Source organism: Polyodon spathula, chromosome 21 (genome assembly GCF_017654505.1).
Source record: "Polyodon spathula isolate WHYD16114869_AA chromosome 21, ASM1765450v1, whole genome shotgun sequence".
NCBI classification, from domain to species: Eukaryota; Metazoa; Chordata; class Actinopteri; order Acipenseriformes; family Polyodontidae; genus Polyodon; species Polyodon spathula.
In genome coordinates, this window is record NC_054554.1 from 17,336,505 (window position 1) to 17,344,235 (window position 7,731).

Consider the following 7,731-nt stretch of genomic DNA (forward strand, 5'->3'; position numbering starts at 1 on the left):
ACTGAACCCCAACACAGACAGGACCAGCCCTGCTACTGAACCAACACAGACAGGACCACCTGCTACTGAACCAACACAGACAGGACCAGCCCTACTACTGAACCCCAACACAGACATGTATAATCTTCAGTAAGAACATTATGTATTAATAAATAGCGCTCCTTCTATTTGTTTTTCCCCATTCGTCTCCTAACTGGGCGTTTCCATAGCAACACTACCATTGTGATAAAGTTGTGATATGACAGTGTGTGTTTTAGTGGGAGCTATGATGTATGCACATTTATATAAGTAAAAAAAAAAAAATGAAAAACTTAAAAAACGACAGTATAATCCGTTATCAATTATTTGTTAGTACAACATTCTCCCTTAGTTGGAAATCTGAGCGCGCTGGTTTCTTGGTTCCTCTCACTTTAAGAATTTGAACGAAGAGGATTGTGGGATTACAAGATGTCTGCGCTCTGTGCAAAGTCACATCGGAAACCCTGAGAGAAAACATAGGACAAACAGCAATCAGGAGGTCTTTATTAGAATCTTAATCAGAAATTATTTGTTGAGCATTCCTTTTAAAGAATCGACTTGGAGAGGTAGGTTGGTAGTTCGTTCAAAGTACTTTCTGAATATATAAATTATTGTACGGGGCATCCTGTAACGTTTACCGTTACTTAATGTCCTTAAATTTAAATCAAACGGCAAGCCGTACACTTACCAATATTACCCTAACCCCCCCCGTTCACACTGGAAACAGTTTTAAGTGTACCGAGTACAGTACACTTACCAAGTGTGCTTGGCGCTTTTCAATGGAAACCTCCTCGAATCGTTTCTCTTTCACACTGGATGTGTGCTGAGTACACTTAGAAATGTACTGAGGTCACTTCCATCTCTTCAAGTGTACCGATAACACTTCCCTTTCACATTACACATCTGCAGTTGTACTGAGAATACAAAAAACAGCTAATAGCTAATAAATAGCAAATAAAACAAAGCTCGTTTGTTTTACATGTTTGATACATGATACGTTTGATAACAGTTTGATACATGATACGTAAAAACAATTTAATATAATATAATTTAATATGATAATAACAAGTTTTGCAATTACTGTTCATAAGCCACTTACCTCATGCATTTTATAAAACATATTCTGTGGTAGAAAGGTCCTTATTCAGCTGATCTATATGATGCAATAGCGATATTACGATCTTGGCAAAACAGAACACAAGGCAGTTGTTTTCTTTATAGCACTGGGTCAAATACCCATCTTAATTAAAATGTATTCACGTCACAGAGTTTGCAAATTAAAGTAAAACTACTATTCAAATGAAACCAGTGCATGAGAGAAGCATGAATGAAATAAAACCCTGTATTATTATTATAGCCTACTTTGTGTTCAGACTATCTTCTTGTGGGATCTGCTCTTTGCACAAAATCTTACCCAGAGTTTGTAGTCTCTCAGCTACTGGCACGACCACGAAAACAAATATCATTTTCGCGTGTGCATCTTAACAGAAACCTTGTGCAAACAAGATCTTCAGTTTCATGTAAATTGTCGGCGTCTGAATATCACCAGTACAGGTGTTATACCAAAAACGTTACCATAACCCTGGTTCCCAGAAAGAGAATGACAACCATTGCCGAATGGGAAAGAGCCCTCTCTGACCGTCAATCACTGAGCATATATAAAAAAGCTGTCCTATCAGGGCCCTGCTGTGAGGTGGAAGTCCCTCCCACCTCCTGCTGAAGAGGGAGATTTTCTTTCAAAATCAGAGGTCAGCTGGGGACCCAACCTCGAAGGGTAATGGTTGTCATTCTCTTTCAGGGAACCATAGTTATGGTAATACCCTAACGTTCCCTTTCAAAGGAATGACAACCATTACCGAATGGGAAGCTGTACTAAAGCTGTTGTGGCTCCAGATTACTGACAGTACAGTCCCATGGCGATAGCCACAGAGCCCACATGATGCCTAAAGGCATGCCACCTGCAACATCCTAGAGCCCAGAGAGGGTCTCGCTCGGTTTGCCACATCAAGACGGTGGAAACGTGCAAATGTCTGATTACCTGTCCATGTAGCAGCATTGCATAGCTCATCTAAGGGGGCACCATGAAGGAGAGCCCACAAAGTTGCCTGGCCCCTGGTAGAGTGGGCCATAATGTCCCCTGGCAAGGGGGAGTCCATCTGTTCATACGCCAGGCGTAGAGCATCTGCCACCCAGTGCACTAGACATTGCTTCAATAGGGCCTGACCTCTAGAGCAGGACCTATAGCTGACAAACAGCTGGTTGGACTGTCTCCAGGACGCCGTCCTATCTAGGTAACTTGGTGCTGTCTACGGTCCTCCTCTGACTCGTGCGGGGGAGGTCTGAAAGTTTCCAAAACCACTAGTTGGTTAATATGGAATGAGGATACCACCTTTGGCAAAAAGGCTGGATTTGTTCTTAATGTTACCAACAGGTCATTTCTAGTGAAAGCCGTACATGTGTCATCGATGGACAGCGCATGAAGCTCACTTACTCGTCTGGCTGACATAATGGCTATTAAAAACACCACCTTCAAGGAAACAGGGCGCAGTTCTGCTGACGCCATGGGCTCGAATGTTGGATCCATAAGGACCCGCAGTACCAGTTCTAGATCGCACTTGGGGACCATACTTTTCATGGGAGGACAAAGCTTCTGAGCCCCTTTAAGAAATTGCATTGCCAGGAAATGTGCCCCAGGGGACACAGAGTCAATTTTGTCGTGTCACACTGATATTGCTGTCAGGTATACCTTCAAAGTGAACGCTGATTTTCCTGCGTCAAACAGATGATGTAATCTCTTTCAATTGGGCAGGTCACAGGATCGTGACCTTCGGCAATACACCAGTTTTTGAAAACTTTCCATTTGTATGAGTACTTGCCTCTAGTGCTCGGCGCCCTAGCAGACTGTAATGTTTCTCTACCACTGCATCAGGCAAACTACGTCTGAATAGACGGCTCCGTTCAACAGCCAGACCCAGAATTGGAATTCGGGTGTCATAATAGCTCCTCTGCTTGGCTCAGGAGGTCCTTGCGCAGGGGCAAACCAGGGGTTCCTCGGTCATCTGGGTGCAACCAGCAGAACCTGTGCTCTCTCCACCCTGATCCTCTCCAGTGTCAAGGGTATTAATGATAGTGGAGGGAATGCATATAAAAGCCCCCGTGGCCAGGGGTGAGCTAACGCATCTACTCCCAGGGGGCCCCCGTCTCTCACCATGGAGAACCATAGGGGGCAATGAGTGGACTTGGCTGTGGCAAAGAGGTTGACCCCTGCAGTACGGAACCTGTCACAAATCTGTTGCACCACTTGGGGATGCAGTCTCCATACCACCCTGATGGAACGCAAGTTTCTGTGCATCCAGGACAGGAGTCTGTACACTGCGTGGTGAAGGCCCGACGAGCGCAGGCCGCCTTGGTGGTTTATGTAAGCTACCACTGTAGTATTGTCCGTCCTGACCAGCACATGTTTGTGCGCTAATTGCTGGCGAAAATCAGATAACACCAGGTTCGCTGCTTGCAGCTCTTGGGCATTTATGTGCGCTTGCTGCCAATGTGCCTTCCACTGACCTCTTATTCCTTTCTCATTCCAGACTGCTCCTCAGCCCAGGCTGGAGGCGTCTGTAGTGACCACTTCCCTTCTGTGAGGTGATCTGAGGGGAGATCCGAGGCGCAGATTGGCAGGACGGAGTCACCACTCCAATGTCTTCCGGCATTGTCTGGACACTCGCACCAGCCGGTACCGATCTTGGACCGGGTGCATCTTGAGCGTATTTACCCAGACTTGAAGCGGATGCATTCTCAGCAGCCCTAGTGGAAGGATTCTCGAGGCGGCTGCCATCAGCCCCAACAACCTTTGATATATGTTGACCTGTAGGAGAATGTCCTCTCTGAATAGGGACACTGTGGCTTACAATGACCGAATCCTGTCTTCTGACAGTGAGGCAAGCATGCTCACAGAGTTCAGTTTGAACCCAGGAACACTGTGGACTGAGATGGTACAAAGTTGCTCTTCCGTTGATGTATCGAGAGCCTTAACTTCGTCACATGATCTAGACCTGTTTTATGTGTGCCTCTGCGCATGCTTTGGAATGTGCGCAAACTAGCCAATCATCCAAATAGTTCAGGATCCAAATACCCCGCAGCCTGAGTGGAGCCAGTGCTGCATCTATGCACTTTGAAAATGTGCGGGATGCCGGTGAGAGGCCAAATGGCAACACGCAGAATTCGTACACGTTGCCTTGAAAGGCGAAGCGCTGATATTTTCTGTGCACAGGACGGATCGGACATGGAAGTAGGTATCTTGCAGGTCGATCGATGGGAACCAGTTGCCCGGTTGGACGGACTGGAGGATACCCTGTGCTGTCAACATATTGAACTTCCTCTGTTTGAGGAACAATTTGAGGACCCTGGGGTTCAGAACTGGTCTGAAACCGCTGTCCCTCTTGGGCACCACGAAGTAGCTGGAGTAAAAGCTGCTGAGGGCATTGCTTGGACTTACCAAGTGCACAGCGTTCTTCTGTTGAAGATTGGCGATCTCCTGTTGAAGGAGTATCACACTCGCTGGTTCAGCTGTGGTGAGGAGCATACCCTTGAAGGCTGTTGGACCTAAGCGGAATTGTAGAGCGTGTCCGTGTCTCATTGTCGATACCACCCAGGAGTCCTGGGTGCAGCCTTGCTGTGGATCGTTGCCATTGGTCAATCCGGTTGTGAGGGGGGTTGGTGGCAGACGGGGCTCCTCGGGGGCGGTCTCCCTTGGGCTTGGGAGGGGGTGGGTTTTTCTTAGGCCCCGGCCTCGGTCTCCAGCTGGAGAACCGTTACCCCTGGCCGGCGGTGGTCCCTTGCCGCCGGCTGTTCCTCTGCTTGCTTGTCTGTTCTGGGGTGGGGGGCAGCTTTCAGGCCCTTTTGCCCCAGCAGGGTGTGAATGGCACTGGTCGCACTGGTGGAAACCAGAGGAGGACCCAGTTGACTGCACTGACATGGCATCGTAGGCGGGGCTTCTGCGCTTGGTGCTGAGATCGAGTGGTCGGTGCCGAGGTCAGTGCCAATGGGTAGCGCGGTCGGTGGTTACACTGGTGCCGAGTCAATCGGGGCCGGGTAGGCTCTTTTCCAAGCCTGTCATCGATGGGAGAACCGCAATCGATGCCGGGCTATGCAGAGAAATTTGAATGTCGAAACTAACAAATCAGCCAAATTCAGACAAGAAAGCACAAAGCAGTGAGAGAGAAAATGGCGATATGTTACAGTGAGGACTTCCCTCTTCAGCAGGAGGTAGGAGGGACTTCCCCCTCACAGCAGGGCCCTGATAGGGCAGCTTTTTTATATATGCTCAGTAATTGACGGTCAGAGAGGGCTCTTTCCCATTTGGTAACGTCATTCCATTGAAAGGGAACTGTCATCAGCAGAAGTGTGATTTCTGTAGTTTTTGTGCATGCGGATTCATCTGCACATGCCTACTGTGAAGTTGTCATTTTCATTGCCAAATAGTGTCAGTTTTTAAAAATGAAAGAACCTGTTGCTTTAGAAAATGTTTTTAATTTTTTATCTGAGGGTAAATTCCCTATTGCAAGTTCAAAGAAGTATAAGGCGGTACTCAGGAAAACTTCACTTTAGAACATAAACTTATTAAAACATCTTTACATAACTGAGTAGAGAAGTTTGGAAATCTGCCACAAAACTGAGTAACTTAGAGCTGTTTGGAAGTCTGCCGTCAGCTTACCTTTAGGGATGTTTTACTTAATTCAGCTATGTATTTTGACATTTCAAGACTGCATGGTCATGTTTTAAATAAGTAAAACTTATTGTAACCTGTCATACTTAATGAGTTGCATGTTCTGCTAGACGTCTTCCAACTCGATTAGGCAAATATAGTTTGTAAATTTTCTTATTAATTAAAGATGTAACCAAACTGAATAGTTTTTTCCACGCATAAAAAACAGGTTCATGGAGTACACTATTTACTTGGGTAAACTTAAAACAGACAACTAGTACTGTAATGAGAGCCAATAGATCGCCCATAACCACACTATTACTAATATATTTTTTTTTTTCTAATATGATGTACATGTAAGTTAGTACATTGCATTGTAATGCAGTACGTGTTTTACAGTATATTGTGGGCATGTAATCTCTGATGGATTTTTATTGATGTTAGGATATGTATTGTACACAGAATTAATATTACAAACTTGCTTAAGTTATTCATTTTTTAAGATTGTTTAGCATCTTAAGTTTATAATGTTAACCTCCAACTAAAAACCACAGTGTTATTCTCTATCGTTTTTAGAAAAAAAATCTAATATTAATACAATAATGTATTCCTAAATTATTACAAAATGTTCAGATCAAGTGTTCATACATAATTTTTCTGGATTGAAAGCACTTAAATGTATGTGTGTGAACTGTAAAGGCATACTTACATCGAAACCATTTCAGCTGATGCCTTTCAAATACTGTTCCACGAAAAAAGTTAAGCAGGTAAGTAATTTAATCTAAAGTTTCCTAATAATCCAATTACCATGCACACATTTAACGTTCAGTTAACTGCTGTCAGCTGCTTTTGTAAATGTCCAACTACTAAAATGTACAGAAATATATGAAAGTGAAAGTAACTTTCATTTCTTACCGGTAGGCCTACTGTATTGTTGTGATAACAATAAGTGTTTTTATTTTTTACTGTTTATATTGTCATCTAAAAACATGGTAAATGTACAAAGGAGGCATGAATGATTGAATGATTGATTAGCAATCGAGTCTCGGTACAGCTACATAAAAGCAGCATGTTTTCACTCACTCTGGGTTGTGTGTTCAGTGAGTGGAGAACGGGATTAGAGACAGAGGTTATAATAATAATAATAATAATAATAATAATAATAATAATAATAATAATAATAGTTAATAGTTAAAATATCAGCTCACCGTGTTTGTCTGTGCAGTCCGTTTTGTTTGTCTCTTTAATTTGGCGAAAGTGCCGTGTCCTGTGTTTTTGTTTGTTACAACCTTCTTATTTACTGTTCTGTTCATTCTTTAAATGCTCAGCGAAACCAGTCGCTTAGCTCCACCCAACTCCACCTCTCTGTTGTTTATTTCCTGGTTCCTGTTTCTGGTGACGTCACCCACTGCAGCCGTCTTTGTGACAAAACCCATACCGGTATATAGATAGATAGATCAGCTATGTGTCATCATTTGACATGATAAAACACACAATCAGAACTATTATACAAACATCCATTTAAAAAAAAAAATGCGATTATGTTTCAGTTTTGTACTCGTAAAAAGCCATTACAGGAGCAGCGTATCATTAGTCTATCATTCGAGTGGGCGAACAGAGCGTGATCGAGTTCATCCTCTTGATTCTACCACCAACTAATACCGTGGAATAGTTGCACACCTTTGTGTTATGTAGGTATTTACTTAAATTCAGGCTACTAAACTAAATGTTGATGGATATCCTCGCTGGAAGAGTTTCCACTACGAGTATTTTTTGGTTTAGTTTTTCAATGTCTTCACGCAGTGAATCAAGGTTCATTGCACCGAATAAAACTAATGTTATGGAACGACCATCCTAAATCATGTGAACATGACCTAAATTAAGTTACGAGTTATTGGTTTAAACATCAATATTAGTAACCGGACCACTAAGAAGCCGGGAGGTAGGAAAGTTAATTAAAATACAAATTTTACACACACACACACACACACATATATATATGTGTGTGTGTA

General features: G+C 43.5%; 1 protein-coding gene across 2 annotated transcripts in view; it reads left to right on the plus strand.

The window, feature by feature from the left end:
- The first annotated feature begins 469 nt into the window (after positions 1-469).
- LOC121296633 (39S ribosomal protein L51, mitochondrial-like) overlaps positions 470-7,731 on the plus strand; it is a 15,018-nt gene continuing 7,756 nt past the window's right edge. Inside the window, exon 1 of one of the 2 annotated variants that reach the window (XM_041222388.1) lies at positions 470-584. The gene's annotated coding sequence lies outside the window, so the exon portion shown is untranslated. The remainder of the gene's footprint in view (positions 585-7,731) is intronic. The other variant, XM_041222387.1, reaches the window with a different exon arrangement.